Below are 18,265 nucleotides of genomic sequence, written 5' to 3' on the forward strand. Positions count from 1 at the left end.
AAGAGGCAAGGTGGGTGAAGGACACAAACAATGTTAAGAAGATCAAACCAATAACCTTTAACGTATGAACATCTCTAATGACCGACTCTAAATGACGTTATTGGCCCGACATATAAAACTCAAAAGGCAGATTGAAGTCACTGCTTATTTTGGCTGCACTTATCACTTGGCCGAGGCACAAAGTATTTTCCCGTGTTTTGTATTCCAGACCGAAGACCGTGTAATAAATAAAAACAAAGTAAACCCAATGGCCACTTATTTCAAGAACCGAAAAGTCACTGAAGGTGTCTTTGAGTTTGTCCTCATGAAAAACAAGGAGATGCTCTGTCTGGACCAAAACACCACCAAGGACTTTCTAAAAATACCAGCACTGTACTTCATAGTCTGTCTGTACTATCAATGTGATTTTTCCAACGTTTTCATTCTTTTATGCATCATTTCTATGTGTCACTTTAGAGCAATGTTTCAGAGACGTCCAGGGACAACATGTATATCGCTATACCTGGGTGAATACTCAATCCTGATTGGCTTAATGGCGTGCGTTAAAACATTTTACACCATGGTCTGGGTGAATACTGGATTCTGATTGGCTGGGCATTATTTTGGTATAACCGCACACGTAGTCCGGTAGTTAAATCACTGGGATATCACTCCGCTGTGGCGTCGCCATAGCAACGCATGACACAGCTGAATCAGATAAAGGCGTAATTAGTGACTGACAGGAACGTATGAGATGGATTTTGTGTTAATTTCAACGTTTTTGGCCAAAACAAAGTGTTTGCTAAATGTTTGTAGAGGAGAGTGAGCAGCTGGGTTAGCTACTGTTAATAACATATGAGCTTTACATTTCTATTGAAAACGGTTAAGGCTATTCATCATTTTCAGGCGTACATAAAATGATCCTGTATTGAAGCATATTTGTCTGGATTAGTAAAGTCAAACATAAAAGTTTCAGTTGGGGGGGCCCAGGTGTGAGCGACTCCACCGCAGCTGTTTCCATAAACAGTTGAGCTGGTTGAGCTAGCTAGCTAGCTTCAGGTTAAACAGCGTAAAAGGTAAATAACTCCTGCCCACGAGTGCCGCATATCGGTGTTTCCTTCCAGGGAAAAGTGTTTCCGGGTTAGTCCTGTTGTGTTGTGATTCTGTGCTGATGTTGTGTCGTTGAGCCTGACTGAGATCCTCGTAATAGCTGCGGAGAATGACTCGCTCTGAGACCAGCCTTCAGTGACCGGCTAATAACCCACACAAAATAGTCCCGTAGTCTGGCAGATTTAGTGAGTTTAGTCAATGAAAAATACATTTATTATAAATGTTACGTTTGTGGGACCCTGGTATAAGCGGATTAAACAACGAGGAGCAGCATTAGACGTTATAATGCACATGTGTTCTTGACTCCGCGTCGTGCATTATAACCGTCTAATGCGGCTCCGAGTTGTTTAATCCTTACATAACGCACAGTAAGTCCGACAACAGTAAAATCATGTTCTACTGTATATAATCTATACCAAACATAAGCACAAACCAAGCAAGTTTATCAGAATAATGAAAACTAACTCTTCAGTACAATCCAAATGTAAAGTCTGGTGCCATCCAACAATAACTAGCCTGAACACGCCCCTGAATCAGGCGTGGAAATCTACAGAGGAAGGTTTGTTTGGCCTGGGTGCCCAACCTTTATATGTCCTCTTACAATAAGTGTCTAAATGTACCAGACGCTGGTTTTAAAAATTCACAGACTCAGTGTTTAGAAACTAATGATCCCCCTCTGCACCGTTGGCCTCCGCACTTTCATTCCACCCTTTTAAATTTGCATACTACTGTGTTTAGCATTTTGCTGCTCTTTGCACCGAGCTGCCAAACAAATTGGTCTCAAATTCACCTCATTTAGGCAAAACCAAGCAATCCGTCTCATTACCGCCAGAGACACAAAGGAAAGGGGATATTTAATTTGAAATCAAAACAGATGTTCCCTCCAAATGACTGTCGCTGTAAAAGCAGATGGAAATAGAATGGAGTGGTGTTCTTCAAATGAATGCTTTTACCAGGCTCGCCTTTCCAAAACAAACACCCGCTTGCGTCTTCATTAGGTTAAACTGAGACCCTGGAAGTGCACAGTGTTTTATTCTGTGGATCAACAGGAAGCAATAAAAGCCTTTGATAAAGAGAGGACCCTCGTCTTTTGCATTTGCTTTGGTTTCCAACAAAGTAATAAGTGTAACATTACTTTGACGCAGACCATCAGAGGAACAGTTGCAATATAGGGCAAGGATGGCAATTACTGTACCTTTTGGCTTATTAAACATAAATCCACAGCTCAGTGGTTCTCATACTGGGGTCGGGGGACACATCAGGGTCCAAACCACATTTAGAGAGTCCTTTAAAAACAAATGAAATTCACTAATATTTTTATTTACAGACTTTATAATGATATGTTCTTACATATTTGTTTACGCATGTGTTTAAACTGCTGCTTTCATGTTAAAGAGGGAGTATTCTGCTTTTTTCAGTCCCATAGCACCAGTCTATATCACACTACAATGATGAGCAAACCTTCTGTTGGTCTGTAAATGCAGTAAATTAGAATAACTGCCTTGTATAAAATGTCTCTCTCAAAATGGCTGTAGTGAATGTCTTGAAATAGGCCTCTGTCTCTTTAAGAACCTCTGAGCCTTTAGACACGCCCCCTCCACACGCTGTCTGTGGCATCAGTGGGGAGGGGGTTCTGCTGAGGAGCAGTGGTTGGTTACTCGGCTGGTGACGAAAGCTCGGAGGCGTCTCCAGGAGGTGGGGGCGTTCCTAGGAGGACTCAGGCAAACCTATCCCTAAAATGGCCGCCATCAGAGTTTTTACAGATTACTCAAAAATAATAATTTTAATGAGGGAATGACATATAACATGATGTAGAGCTTGAAAAAGTCGATTTTGCATAATACCCCCCCTTTAACATCGCACCAGGTGTGGAGGATATTTAAGGTTCTTGGGATTTATTTTCTGTTCACTATAAGGGGTCTCTGGTCCCAAACGTTTGGAACCCTATTCCCCTTATTCCGCCCCATCCATGTTTGCCTCTTTAATTGACACTTCTGGTAGAGCGGCGATGTCCGTTCATTAAACGGAGAATGAGGGTGGATAGTTTGCACATTGCAAGTAGTAGGAAAAGTCATTCTTGGAATAAATCTTGTCCTTCAGCACCCCCTAACCAAAATATTTTCCCACACCTCAGGGGAAAAGATTCTCCGCTCAAATCTGATGTTTAGTAGATTGATTTGTGCAAAATGTCCAATGCTCATTTGCACCAACAAGTCAACACGGCACCGTTTCTCTGCTTCATGTAGAACTGATTTTCTCTTGACTTTCCAATCCTTCGTGGACAAGACACTTCACCCACTTTCTATGACATACCGGTGCTTTTGGTGGTCGTTTTACAGGTTGTGAAAGAATTTGTTTCATAAGCAAATACATAACCACCGTTTCTCTCCTCACAAAATTACACAAACAATAGCTGATGAACAGACTAAGAAGAGAAATACGTCATCAGCAACTAACAATATTTTAGCAGCAGGCCCAATTTATAGAAATCTCTCAGGGATCGGGCTCACCTACAATGGTAGTATCTCATCTTTATCCTTAAAAGCTTCTCCCTACTTGCTCAATAGCCTCTGTTGTCTAAGGAAACAGAATTGCTGATGATGCTCTCCAAATAATACACGATACTGAACAAGTTGAGAGGAGGTATTCAAAAAGAAAAACCCCTCCCTGAGAACACACACACAAAAACCCAATACAGACGATGCATTCAAATGTCTATACGCAACCGCTGAAAAATAGGCTATTTTTAAAAACTCTTGCTTCCTCAAGTGGATGCTTTTAGTCTGTTTTTTTCCAGATTGAGCACATGCTTCCATTAGCGCTACAGACCACGAACATTCTACATATCTTAAAAGCATCACAAAAAAACAAAACAGGAAACAGTCTTTATATCAGCCCCCCCTCAAGCATCCAGCTGAGTAATGCTCCACCTCCGCGTCGGAAAGATCTCGGACGGACCAACAAGTGGAAGTAGCTGCGTGAGAAGTTGAGACGGGAGTATTAATAAAGCTAACGGCGAGCTAAATTAGCATCAGCGTCAAGTTCAGGAGGTGTCACGGGCGCCGGAGGAGAGAAGAAAGGCCCCGCGCATGTTTCTAACAAAGCCCTGACTCACTCTATCTCGTCCATTAGCCGTGTGCATGAAGCTGAAAAGCACAAAGGAGCCTGCTAATGCACAGATAACCCACAGGTCCCGGCTCCTCTCGCGGCCTCGTGCGCAGACACTTCTCGCGCGGCCACTTTTCACTTCGACACTTCCTTTTGTACCCTTTGTTTCCGCGTCCCCGAGTTACAGCAGCCATGTTTTTAATCTAGCGCGTCACATTGCATAGGCTCTGCATGGGATCGGTCGCCCACTTGAACCTGACGGGCTTGATGGAGGTGATATCTTGTGCTTGAGGCAGTTTTGAAATACCTTAATCCCCGACCTTTTTGTTGTTTAAGGCAGTCTAATGTGAACAACCTCATCAGCATGCATGAAATGGTGTTGTGTTTTAGAAATCTTGCATATTTAGTTGTGTCCCTTTTCTAAATCCAAATATACGTCACACTGAGAATCCCTCTGTGTTTTAAAATGAAAAGAAATTGAGCCATAAATCAACACTGAGTAGATACACGCACTTTTGTTGTTTCTTCCTCTACTGGACTTCTGAAGCTGCCTGATCTTTACAGAGCCGTGGGAAGATGTTTTAGTTAGGGGGCGCTGAGGGACAAAATGTACCCCCAAAATACTTCTTCTGTGCATAAATCCTATTTATTAACCTCTTAACTCCCGCCTGAGCATTTTCTTCAGTTCAGCTTTACCCAAATCCTGTAGGCCAGTGTAACGCCTCATCTGAAAGACCTACAAAACTAAATTAATCTTTTTCCTCACGTCAGATTTTTTTTCATCACTTTTTTTGTTGGGCAATCGTCTCATTAATGCCAAATTTTCGTGACTTTTTTGTCGCTTTTTCGTCAAATTATTCGCATTTTTTTGTCAAATTCTTATCACTTTTTCGTCCATTTTTTCCTCAATTTTTAGTCCATTTTTTTGTCCAATTTTTGTCAATTTTTTGTCATTTTTTCTACATTTTTTCGTCACTTTTTCGTTAGTGTTTTCTCACTTTTGTCACATTTTCATCATTGTTTTCGTCTTAGTTTTGTTGCTATTTTCACACCTTTTTCCCAGAAGCTTTTGGACTGGGGGTAAAGCTGGAGAAAATGTGCTCGGTTCAGGTGGGAGTTAAGGGGTTAATATTGCCTGCAGTTCACAAAGTATTCACCAGGGGGTGCTGCAGCGCCCTCAGCACCCTGGGTTCCCACGGCCTTGGATCTTTACTTCCTGGGTGAAATAGCATCATAGGTAAAACAAACAAAAAAAAAACCTTCTCAAAAGTGATTCCCCATGCTGTCTGCAGAGAGCGCTCCAGGTAAACTATGACCAGCCCTGGCCTCTGTGTCTCCTCAGAATCACAGGACACGTATTAAACCAACCCACCAGTCATATTAATAGAATACAGACGGCATCACGTCACACAAGGGGGCGTGGCCTCGCCGAGGGGGAGGGAAGTCGGCCTGTTATCTTTTCCCGTTTTCCCGCCGGACTTATTTATCACATACAAATAAAGTCAAGTCAAAATCTAACCCATATTTCTTTTAAACAGCAATTTTTCAGTAGAAGCGGAAAAAAATAAAAAAAATAATAAAAAAAAGTTGTAGCTAGAGTTAGCATGTAGCATGATGCTAACATGGAGCACTGTCCGTTTTTTAAGTTTTAACGGGCTGTACTTTGCTCCTCTCCATTTTTTGTTTTGTTTTGTTTTTTGGCCTTACCTTTTATTAGTAGAAAACTATATTCAGAATTCAGAATTTGTTTAAAAAGGGTGTATTATGCTTTTTTCAGTCCCATAGCACCAGGCTATATCACACTACAATGATGACCAAACCTTCTGTTGGTCTGTAAATGCAGTAAATTAGAATAACTGCCTTGTATAAAATGTCTCTCTCAAAATGTCTGTAGTGAATGTCTTGAAATAGGCCTCTGTCTCTTTAAGAACCTCTGAGCCTTTAGACACGCCCCCTCCACACGCTGTCTGTGGCATCAGTGGGGAGGGGGTTCTGCTGAGGAGCAGTGGTTGGTTACTCGGCTGGTGACGAAAGCTCGGAGGCGTCTCCAGGAGGTGGGGGCGTTCCTAGGAGGACTCAGGCAAACCTATCCCTAAAATGGCCGCCATCAGAGTTTTTACAGATGACTCAAAAATACGTGAATGTGCCAAGGCAACACTTCAGGCATGTTTTTAATGAGGGAATGACAAAATAACATGATGGAAAGCTTGAAAAAGTCCATTTTGCATAATACCCCCCCTTAGATTTTCCTCTTCTTTGTTTTCCCCCTCTGACTGCTTCAAACATAACCATATAGAGGTGCCGTCTGTATCTATAACTCATAAAAACCCTGTGTTTTATTTCACCGTCAAGCACAAAGACTCACTATCCATCACACAAGATAAACTGACTGTTAACCTTTCACTTGTTGCACAGAGGCATAAGGACCAACTTTATCAGTGAAATGTTCCAACTGAAAAACAATGTTAGTATTAAATCTATCCACAACAACAGAGCAAATCGACTCATCAGTTCGTGTTCAAACGACACCACTTGCATCCCCGAGGTTTTCTTGCACTTGTTACTCATGCGCTTTCTGCTTGAGAATAGACAAAATACTGTCTACTAACTAACTTTTTCTCTTTTTCATTCAAAGTGGCAAATCTATCTGAGAAAACGAAACAAAGAAGCGCTCGCCAACAACTTGAATCCGCTGCAGTGACGATCATTCAACGGTAAGAGCTCCATTCTGTGCATAGTTACAGCGATGCAATCAGGAGTCTGTAACAAAAGTACGTGATACAAAACCAGCTTTCATGAAACACAGCACGGCGACTGTTCCAACTCCAGCACTGGCGATTGTGCTTCCAGTAAAATCGATCTTCTTGGGAATAGTGACCAGAAGTGGCTACAGTTGACTTCCTGCGGCTTGTTTACGTCCTGACTTGTCGATTCCTACAGACCTTGTCCCTGCATTGCCCCTTCATCAGTCAATCACTGAAGAGCGGGTGTGGAAAAGCAGTGACGTGGTGCCCAGGGAAAGAAACATTTGCACTCCCAACACTCCAACTCAATTTACAACTATGGGGTCTTGTGATGCCGCGACCTGACCACAACCTATTAGGACGCCTGCATAAAGAAATACCCTCCGCCAATGTCCAAGGTCTACCGCTGTTACATGTTTCCTTAGAACAGGGGCGGACTGGCCACATGTCCGTTCTGGAAGAGCACAGAAGGGCCACTGGCTCCTGGGCCACCGGTCTGGCCTCTCACTTTGCCTTACCCTTACCCCCGGGCGAAACCGAGCTTTACCCAAATCTAAAAGCTTAAACGAAAAGCTTCCAAAAAGAAAAATGTGCTGGAAAAGCAACAAAAAAGTGACAAAAACACAACAAAATGTGACGAAAACGTGACGCAATGAAAAAAGCGATGAAAAGACAACAAAAACATGACAAAAAAAAGAAAAACAAGAGACAAAAACACAACGAAAAAGTGACAAAAAAGTGACGAAAAAGCAGCAAAAAGCAACAAAAATGCAGCGACAACGTGACAAAAAGTTACCATCACTTTTCTAGAAACGTGGAAGAGCTTGGTAGCTTCTATCTTGACCTGTTTTGGAGCTATAGAGGAGAGAGGGAGAGGCTAAATGCTAACGCCGTCTGCGCTGTGTTTACGTGACTGAAGGCACGGGTGAAGATCAGACAGGTCCTAAAGAACTCGTCAAAGCTAAGGTAAGAACATATCTCAGTATGTAAAAACGGTGGCCTATTCCTTTAACCTTTCACTTATTGCACAGAGGCATTAGGAAATGTTCCAACTTTATCAGTGAAATTACCCAACTGAAAAACAATGCTAGTATTAAATCTATCCACAACAACAGAACTCATCAGCTCGTGTTCAAACGACACCACTTGCATCCCCGAGGTTTTCTTGCACTTGTTACTCATGCGCTTTCTGCTTGAGAATAGACAAAATTCTGTCTACTAACTGCCTACCTTTTTCTTTTTTTCATTCAAAGTGGCAAATCTATTTGAGGAAACGAAACATTTTAGCTTTCAAATGAGGCGTTAACAGTGTTGCTCTCCAGTCAAGAAGCCTTTGGATTTGGATTTGGGTAAAGCCGAACTGGAGAAAATGCTCTCGGTTTAAGGAGTTTAAAAATGTTAAAACTAAGTATTTTCCTCCCCCTACATGTTCCAGCCATGTCTGTGTAGAATGAGCCCAGACCTGTTCACCCCAACTGCCTCTATAATCCTGCGCTGTCACTTAGAAAGTTGTTAATTCGAGTCCGAAGTGCCGTCATGCACGAGCTTCATAGAGAAGCTGCAGTTACACGCATGACCTGAGGTGGCAGTAGTGAGCATAAAATGACAAACTTGCATCTAGCCCCTTTAAGGCGGGTGGTAAGAGGTTAACATATGTATTTGTGGAAGTGTCACATTTACGCTAATTTGGGCCAGAGTCCAGGGCTGTTTTTCAGTCCCAGTCCGCCCCTCCCTTCTAAAATCATTCCCAACCACTATACAACTGTCTTCAGACGAACAAATTTCAGCAAATCCTTAAATAATTAATTTTCGGAGATAAGGGAGTGGAGCGCTGAATCAATAAATGCGTTTTGTCAGAAATTGACTTTCAGAGGATAAGCTAATTGCCTCACTTATCTCATTCACTTTCATTACTCGCCTGTCATCCGTGGAGCGACTTTAGAGAAGTTAAAGACTTTATCTACAGCGTTTTTACACACTGGCATGGACTGAATGTACACATGATTATTGGACTTTTCAATATAGCGACCACAGTGTGTGCCCCTGTATGCAAGAGCAACACAAATAGACACATTGAAGCCAGACTGCAGGGCATTCCAGGTTACCTCTTGCTGAGTCAATGGACCAATACAACGTTAGTGAAACTGCACAACAACATTTGGAATAGGAAATAAGGTTCTTAAAGGGGGGGTGTTATGCAAAATGGACTTTTTCAAGCTTTACATCATGTTATTCTGTCATTCCCTCATTAAAAACATGCCTGAAGTGTTGCCTTGGCACATTCACGTATTTGTGAGTAATCTGTAAAAACTCTGATGGCGGCCATTTTAGGGATAGGTTTTGCCTGAGTCCTCCTAGGAACGCCCCCACCTCCTGGAGACGCCTCCGAGCTTTCGTCACCAGCCGAGTAACCAACCACTGCTCCTAAGCAGAACCCCCTCCCCACTGATGCCACAGACAGCGTGTGGAGGGGGCGTGTCGGAAAGGCTCAGAGGTTCTTAAAGAGACAGAGGCCTATTTCAAGACATTCCCTACAGCCATTTTGAGAGAGCAATTTTATACAAGGCAGTTATTATAATTTACTGCATTTACAGACCAACAGAAGGTTTGCTCATCATTGTAGTGTGATATAGACTGGTGCTATGTGACTGAAAAAACATAATACCCCCTCTTTAAAGTTCACGTCTAGCCCCTGTTGTTATAGTAACCTCTCCTTGACAATGACCTTGTGTTGTCCCAATTCCAGGAAAGTCACGAACGAGTCGGGTACTTATACTTTATTAATCATATAGAAATGATTACTCACTGAAGGAATGTTAAATGGTCTCAACTTATATAGCGCTTTTCCACCTACATCAGGCACTCAAAGCGCTTTTACAGCAAGGATCCACTCACCCATTCATACTCTCATTCATACACCAATGTACGCAGACACTGGGGGCAATGTGGGTGAAGTGTCTTGCCCAAGGAAATTAGGATTAGTAACATGGAAAGCTTGTGTCCCTTATTTGTGCATGGATGATTCCTCACAATCACCAAGGCCCATGAACCGGGATGGTGGAGCATATACTCTATACCACATGTCGTTATAGAGGCATATGCTCAGTCTACTTATGTACAAAACCATAAAGCGGCCAACAAGATGGCACATCATTTTTCAGTCTTCTCTCAGACGTGAATGCACCTGATTTTATACGCCTATAATTAGGGAAGCACCGATACCGTTACCAGTATCGGGTATCGGGCCAATACCACATGCTTGTGCTCGTACTTGTATTCATTCATGAGGTCCCGATACCAGAAAACGATACCATTTGACGTGTGGCCAGCGCACCTATGAGGCGCAGCTACGAGGCGCAGCTACGAGGCGCAGCTCTCAGCTGAGGAGAGAAGAAGCAACAAACTGGAGAATTGTTTAGTGTAAATCCAATAATCCACATAGAGCTGACTTTATTACAGACTGCGCTCTCTAAACCAGAGTCTGAGCTGGATTTAACCAGAGCTTAATGTTGTTAGCGCTGCAGCGTCTGCAGTGTTTACAACATACAGGCTAACGTTGCTAACTCGCGGCTAACAGTTTTGGCCATTCTGACGCCGTTTTGTGCCCAGGGGTTTATTCATCTGAAAAAATAACCCAGCGACTAAAAAGTCCTCAGAAAATCCAAATGAAAGACATACAGCATGTTTATATTGAGGGAAAATGAGCTGCAGCAGAACAATGAAAACGCTGTAGCTACTCGCTAAGTTACTACAAACACACGAGAAAATCTACAGGAGCTGAAGTAAAGACGAAAAGAGACCATTTAAGAAACATCTCAATACTATTGTTAAATAAAAACACATAAATGAATAAAGCTCAGGCATTGGGAGCTTTAGGACATGGGCTTTTCTGTCTATGATGGACAGAGACATAAAACTTAAAAATTATATTGAATGAAAATAAATAAATGGCATCAGCACAATTCTAATATAACTGCTCTTAAATATGTCGCCTACTTTACTTAAGGAAACGTAAATTAGTAAATTTACTAATTACAAACCAATCTGCTGTGAAAAAAGTAAGAATGTTGAAGAAAATGCCTTGTACTCGTATTGATATTCGGTATCGGCGAGTACTTAAATCCTCGTGCTCGTATAGGTTTTAGAAAAAGTGGTATCGGTGCATCCCTACTTATAATCTCTCTTCTCTTAAAAGGTGAATTGCAAATCTTCTTGGAGCGACAACGCTTCAGAAAAACTGTGAGCGGATGCTGTTTTACTGAGTCAGACTTAATGCTGAGAGATGGACATGAAGAAGACCAGATCTGGAGGTTCTTCTCAACAGGGCGCCTCTTATGTCAAGATTTGTCCGATTTGGATGAAAAATGCCAGAGCTGAGAGTGACGTCAAAGGAAGCTCCGGCGACGTCACACAGCAGAGGAATATAGAATTTGTCTTTTTCTTATCGTTGCATCAGCAGATAGCGACTCTGCTCTAGCGTACTTTGTTTTCCCCAAAGCCCCAGTTTAGGCATATCTCTGTTTTTACAAATGCTTTCAGAGGATATAAATCGCAGGAATTTAGTGCGTTATAACTTTATCAGAGCGGAAGCAACTGAGCATAATGTGTTCTTTGTTTTCAAGCACAAAAACACACTTTTCAGTCACCCCCTGTGGCTCGGTTTTAATACTGATTGTGAACTGCAAACTGCAGAGAAGCAGTATACATGCTTTTTGTATATGATCAAAAAAGAATAGTACTTTAGTTTTTACATTTAATCTTTAATCAACTAGAACTGTTGATATAATCTAGCAGGTTGCGCCTTTTCATTCATTAAATATTATACCATGGTCTGGGTGAATACTTGATTCTGATTGGCTGGTGCATTATTTTGGTATAACCGCACACGTAGTCCGGTAGTTAAATCACTGGGATATCACTCCGCTGTGGCGTCGTCATAGCAACGCATGACACAGCTGAATCAGATAAAGGCGTAATTAGTGACTGACAGGAACGTATGAGATGGATTTTGTGTTAATTTCAAAGTTTTTGGCCAAAACTAAACGTTTGCTAAATGTTTGTAGAGGAGAGTGAGCAGCTAGGTTAGCTACTGTTAATAACATATGAGCTTTACATTTCTATTGAAAACGGTTAAGGCTATTCATCATTTTCAGGCGTACATAAAATGATCCTGCATTGAAGCATATTTGTCTGGATTAGTAAAGTCAAACATAAAAGTTTCAGTTGGGGGGGCCCAGGTGTGAGCGACTCCACCGCAGCTGTTTCCATAAACAGTTGAGCTGGTTGAGCTAGCTAGCTTTAGCTTCAGGTTAAACAGCGTAAAAGGTAAATAACTCCTGCCCACGAGTGCCGCATATCGGTGTTTACTTCCAGGGAAAAGTGTTTCCGGGTTAGTCCTGTTGTGTTGTGATTCTGTGCTGATGTTGTGTCGTTGAGCCTGACTGAGATCCTCGTAATAGCTGCGGAGAATGACTCGCTCTGAGACCAGCCTTCAGTGACCGGCTAATAACCCACACAAAATAGTCCCGTAGTCTGGCAGATTTAGTGACTTTAGTCAATGAAAAAAACATTTATTATAAATGTTACGTTTGTGGGACCCTGGTATAAGCGGATTAAACAACGAGGAGCCGCGTTAGACGTTATAATGCAGGAGGAACAACACTGTGCCGGGCATTACTTCCTGTCTCTGTCGAGTGCAGACGCGTTTTCTAACTGCTCCCGGCTTTCGTGCTTTTTTTCCAGCTTCTGCGAGTGTCTTTGTCTGACTTTTGTTTCTCTTTGACCACCTGCTCTCTGTCCTCCCGAACCGCTAAACTATGGAATTGATTAACTGGAATCTCAGCGCAATTGATAAGGTTTTTTCCCAAAGTGAGACCACGGAGGAGGTCGTCTTCCCTGACTGGACTTTCACAGCTACGGTGGACGTGTGGAGTAAGTGGATCGTTTGCCTAGCGGTCCTGTCGGTCGGAGACATCAAAGATATTCACTTATTTGGACTCTTGATAACTGGGTACGGACTTGGCTTTGCCCCGGTTTATCGAAAAGTCGGAAAGTTGACAACTTGCAATCGGACCCCGCTGCTGTCGCTTGAAATGAACGAGCACTTTGGAGCAGGGAGTGACCGAGTGATGGACTTATACAGGAAAGTAATGCACAGTGATGGACTGTTCTGCACGACCTGGCAGCTCGCTGTGGAGACGGACAAAAGGAGGGCGACATCTTGGCAGGAAAAGGGATGAACTGTGAAGGAACTACCTGCTCTTGAGAACTGAACTTATGCTGAGACCAAGAAAAAATAAAAAAGCAAATTTATTATAAATTGATGAACTAATACTGGAATAATTCTTTTCCTCCTGAGAGGAGATTGAAGCAGCTGGACCTCTTATCTCTCCTACACCGTCAGCTTTCCCCACTCAAGGTCAAGTCACGGAGCTAAACCAGATACGGACTGACGCTTCTGCGACTATATTTACAAACATTCACTCACAACATTCATTTCAAGGACTATGCAAATAACTGCACACACATCCCCTCCTAACCACGCCCCAAATCCCTCTGCGTCTGTGTTCACCACCTTTCTTCAACACCCACACCCCCGCCCTCCAGTCGACAGGCGGGCGCCCCTCCCCTACCCAACAAAAAATTCCAGCGCCTGCCCAGGTGTACTGTGTGTTTCCCATGTCTTGATGTTTTTATATATGTGCTTTGCCTTAACTTAACCTGATTGTAATTTCGCATATTTTCTTTTGTAAGGCGCATTGAGTTGCCTTGTGTACGAAATGCGCGGTATAAATAAAGTTGCCTTGCCATTATAACCGTCTAATGCGGCTCCTCGTTGTTTAATCCTTACTTATTTTGCATATTAGAAATAGAAATAAAATGAAGAAAAGAAAAAGATTAACAGTCCGCAGCTCAAGGTGAACTCTCAACACACGTGTTAAGAGCAACACGCGTGTTAAGAGAGTGTTCCATTGTGCTGGTCCACACAGTTTCGATCCATGTTACATCCATGTATGCACCTCATGTTCTAAATACCTTGATGGACTCTTATCTTATCTCTTCGAATCCTTCCATCTCCAGATTAAACCCAAATGGCTGATAACTCTGTCTTTATCTCCCTTTGCTGCGGGGCATACAGATTGAGAGGCCGTTTGCACCGTTTTCTTCTCACATCCTGCACCCACATTTTCACTCGATACGTTGAGCCAAGATATGATTTGCTATATCAGATCAATTGAGCATATCACTACAACTGTTTTCATTCGCTGTACTCGCTGCGTTTTGTTAATTGGAAATGCTTCTTCACCTCGGGATATGGCTGACACAGACATGGGCCACTGCAGACTCAATACCTCTGTACGGCGTCCTTCATGGCACTGAGCGCAATGGAAAGCACAGCCATCTTATTTATGTCCCATAAAGAGGCATTAACAGGCTTAGTGTAAGATCATACTACAAGGAACTGGCAAAGCACTGAGGACAGGCTGTGCTTTAAGCCAGGGGAAGCACTGGTTCAGCAGGTTCTTAAACCACCTCATGCAATATTTTGTTACATAGGTACCACCAGGATTACATCCAAATGGAAATGACTAAACCCACACAATCACACACAATAGTCACTCGTAAGTGTCTTGCCCAAGGACACGACAGTATGGCTTAAGCAGAATTCAAAGGGTTGATCATTGAACAAATGCTCTGACCACGGGGACACTGTGAGGGAGGGGGGGGGGGGGGGGGACACTGTGAGGGAGGGGGGGGACACTGTGAGGGAGGGGGGGGGGACACTGTGAGGGAGGGGGCTCCTCTGTGCCCACTTCTCCACAAGTTTCCCCAGTAACAAAGAAAAGCAGATCAAATGCAAGGAACTCATTCGGGGACAAGACCGAATGCCTCCCCCAAAATGACTGAACGCCTGTCTCAAGCAGAGAATGCAAGCTTTAATATATTTGCTAACGGCATGCTGGCGAATCAATGGTGGCGTAATGAAGGCAGTTTGAGTAAAGAACGACTCAGAGCGTGTCTGGCAATTATACAAAATCGACTTTTTCAAGCTTTCCATCATGTTTTTATGTCATTCCCTCATTAAAAACGTGCCTGAAGTGTTGCCTTGGCACATTCACGTATTTTTGAGTAATGTGTAAAAACTCTGATGGCGGCCATTTTAGGGATAGGTTTGCCTGAGTCCTCCTAGGAACGCCCCCACCTCCTGGAGACGCCTCCGAGCATTTGTCAGCAGAACCCCCTCCCCACTGATGCCACAGACAGCGTGTGGAGGGGGCGTGTCGGAAAGGCTCAGAGGTTCTTAAAGAGACAGAGGCCTATTTCAAGACATTCACTACAGCCATTTTGAAAGAGCAATTTTATACAAGGCAGTTATTCTAATTTACTGCATTTACAGACCAACAGAAGGTTTGGTCATCATTGTAGTGTGATATAGACTGGTGCTATGGGACTGAAAAAAGCAGAACACCCCCTCTTTAACAATTATTTAACCAAATCCAGGAAATACTAACTTAATCTGTAGGAAAGGAAATTACCATATCAATCAGAATAACTCAAGGCCGCATGAATGAAGCACAAAGTCATGTTTTTGACAAAGAAACAAAGTTATAACGTGGTAAAAATGAAGCTAAAAAAAATGTTTTGCATGATATTTTAGTATGTCCCCTTTAAATTGCATCTATAAACTTCCTCCGCTTAGTAAGAAGGCACTGGTGATTGCAGCCACTTACTTTCGGCCTGATGTAGAACATAAATTATAAAGATACTACACATCTGATCATACACTCCCACATTCACTCACAGCAAAATGAAGACATGCAGATGCCCCCAGGGAAAGATTTGGGGGAAATATCCTTTCTCTACACAAAGTAACACCTGATCACATCCCAGAAAGGTTAAAAATGATTTTTTTTTATTCCTTTAACAAACTCCTCGGCAGTCGACCTTTGAAGAACAAAAGAAAAAAAAAACATTTCCCCCACGAGCATAAGACGGGGCCAATAATGAGACATCACGACTGTGGAGTTCCCCCCCTCCCGGCACCCTCAGCGGCCCGTACCCCGCGCTGTCCGTCTGTACGGAGCGGCGCTGACGTGGTCGTGTCATCATTGATCGGGTCGCTGCTAAACCGCGATGACACCTGCACCAATCCATTCGACACGGGACCCAGGGGAAAGCAATCTCAGCAGCAGCACGGACACGCCGGCCCCCCCCCCCCCCCGTGCCCCGAGAGGTGAGGACAGAGAGGGGCGCCACCAAAGTAAATCACTGCTCAAGTCTTCTCCAAATCGCATTAGACCGAAGCCTCGTCTGATCAAAGATGTCTTAAAATCCAGTAAACAGTCTAATCTTCACATCTAAGAGCTGCTCGAGCTAATCATAGGGGAATGTCGTGACGTACTTGCACTGTATTTTTGCCTCGCGAGAAACTCCAAAAGATATCAAGTTGAAAAATCTTGATGAGATTAAAGCTTTTAGGCTTAAAAAACTGTATCAAATTGGGTTTACCTGAAACTTGACCCAGACTTCACACTATAATGGCGCAGGGTACAGGCATTCTGATGACAATACTGGCCAGGGATGTGTTCAGGCATTTTTCACTGGGGCGCTCAAGAGGGGGGACAGGGTGACACCAGGGCCATAAGCTACAAGCACAATTGAAATGGAGAATTGAACACCTACATTACATTTTCTGTTTTGTAAGTATAGACTGATCTTGTACTTGATCACACATATAACGTTACAGCCCCTTAGGGTGGTTGCGGTGGCCAATCAGAGTCCAAGGGTGACCTAGCTGAGCCCCCCCTGGCAAACCTGTCCTACTACGACTGTCCCACTCCCTTTTACAAAATGATAAGAATGCTGCATACCACATTTTATATCAAACATGGTGACATTTGAAGCCATGTCTATAAGGTTCTTGAGTCATTGAACTGTTCGGCTGAGTCACGTTTTAGGTCATGACAAATTAAAGGAATAGTTCACCGTTTTTCCAGACTGAGATATGTTTTTACCTGAGCTTAGACGAGTGGATTCGTACCTATGGACCCAAACAGGGTTGAAGTTAAAAGCGACCAAGCTCTTCCACATTTCCCCTATTTAAATACAGTTACGTGAGTAGTTACACGATCCAAGTCTAGTCACGCAAAATCAAACATGTCGCTTTTCTAACCGGATAAAAAAGGTACTATATTGTAAGGCTTATTAACACCTGAGGAGCACTTCGACTTCTGCGCAGCAATATCTTCATAACGTGTAAGAGCTTGGTCGCTTGTAACTTCAACCCTGTTTGGGTCCATTGGACTCTGCTGGGAGAGGCTAAATGCTAACAACATCTTTGGTCTTTGTGCGTGGCTGAGCGCATGCGTAAAGACCAGGCAGGTACGCATCAACTCGTCTAAGCTCAGGCAAGAACATATCTTAGTATAGAAAAACGGTGGCCTGTTCCTTTAAAGTCAGTTGTTAATATTGAGCAAATATATGTCATTCAGTTTTGTTTAAAGGGACAATACAGAGTTTAAAAATTAAGTATTTTCCTCCCCCTACATGTTCCAACAATGTCCTAATGTGTAGAATGAGCTCAGACCTGTTCACCACAACTGCCTCTAAAATCCTGCACTGTCACTCAAAAAGGTGTTACTTGTGTGTGTGCCGTCATGCACGAGCTTAATATAGAAGCTGCAGTTCCACGTAAGACCTGAGGTGGCAGTAGTGAGTATAAAATGGCTAACTTACATCTAGCCCCTTTAAGTTGTTAACTTGTGCTGTAATCAAGAGTCATCATTGCTGCATTGTGTCATTTCCTCATTATTACACTAAGGTAATGTGGATTTTGTTGTTCAGTTCTTCATGTTCACCTCATTCTTTCATTCATTTTCTGGATCTCATTTCTTAACAAACCAGTCGCATCGGACGTGTTTTTCAGCCCAATCCTCAAAGGTCCAGTTAAAACCGCACGTACGTCAGAACAGCGTGCACTTGTAAACATATTTCATTGTTCATTAAACATCTCCCGCGCGCCTTCATTTATCTGTCAACGCCACATTAGGCAGCCATTTTCCTCTCGGCCCGGGCTCCGATCGCCTCCCACCGATAATGGGAAAAGATTATGCACATTCATTACCATTATCATTAGAATCACCATTATCCGCCGCTTAGCATAATAAAGTGTTTGACGATTTTTGTGTCTGCCGTGGATTTTCCCCCCGCACCGAGCGTTCCCCGTACTTTTTGCTCTTGATTTATGTAAAGCGTGAGTCGTGGTATTTAATCAAAGTATTAGCTTTTTAGCTTAATGTGGACGGATCAACTGGTGTCAATCC

General features: G+C 42.9%; 1 protein-coding gene across 1 annotated transcript in view; it reads right to left on the reverse strand.

Moving 5' to 3' along the window:
• Positions 1–18,265, reverse strand: part of LOC306974551 (prepronociceptin-like) — a 48,192-nt gene that overhangs the window by 29,215 nt on the left and 712 nt on the right. The window lies entirely within an intron of this gene.

This window comes from Gobius niger, assembly GCF_951799975.1.
Source record: "Gobius niger genome assembly, chromosome: 15".
NCBI classification, from domain to species: Eukaryota; Metazoa; Chordata; class Actinopteri; order Gobiiformes; family Gobiidae; genus Gobius; species Gobius niger.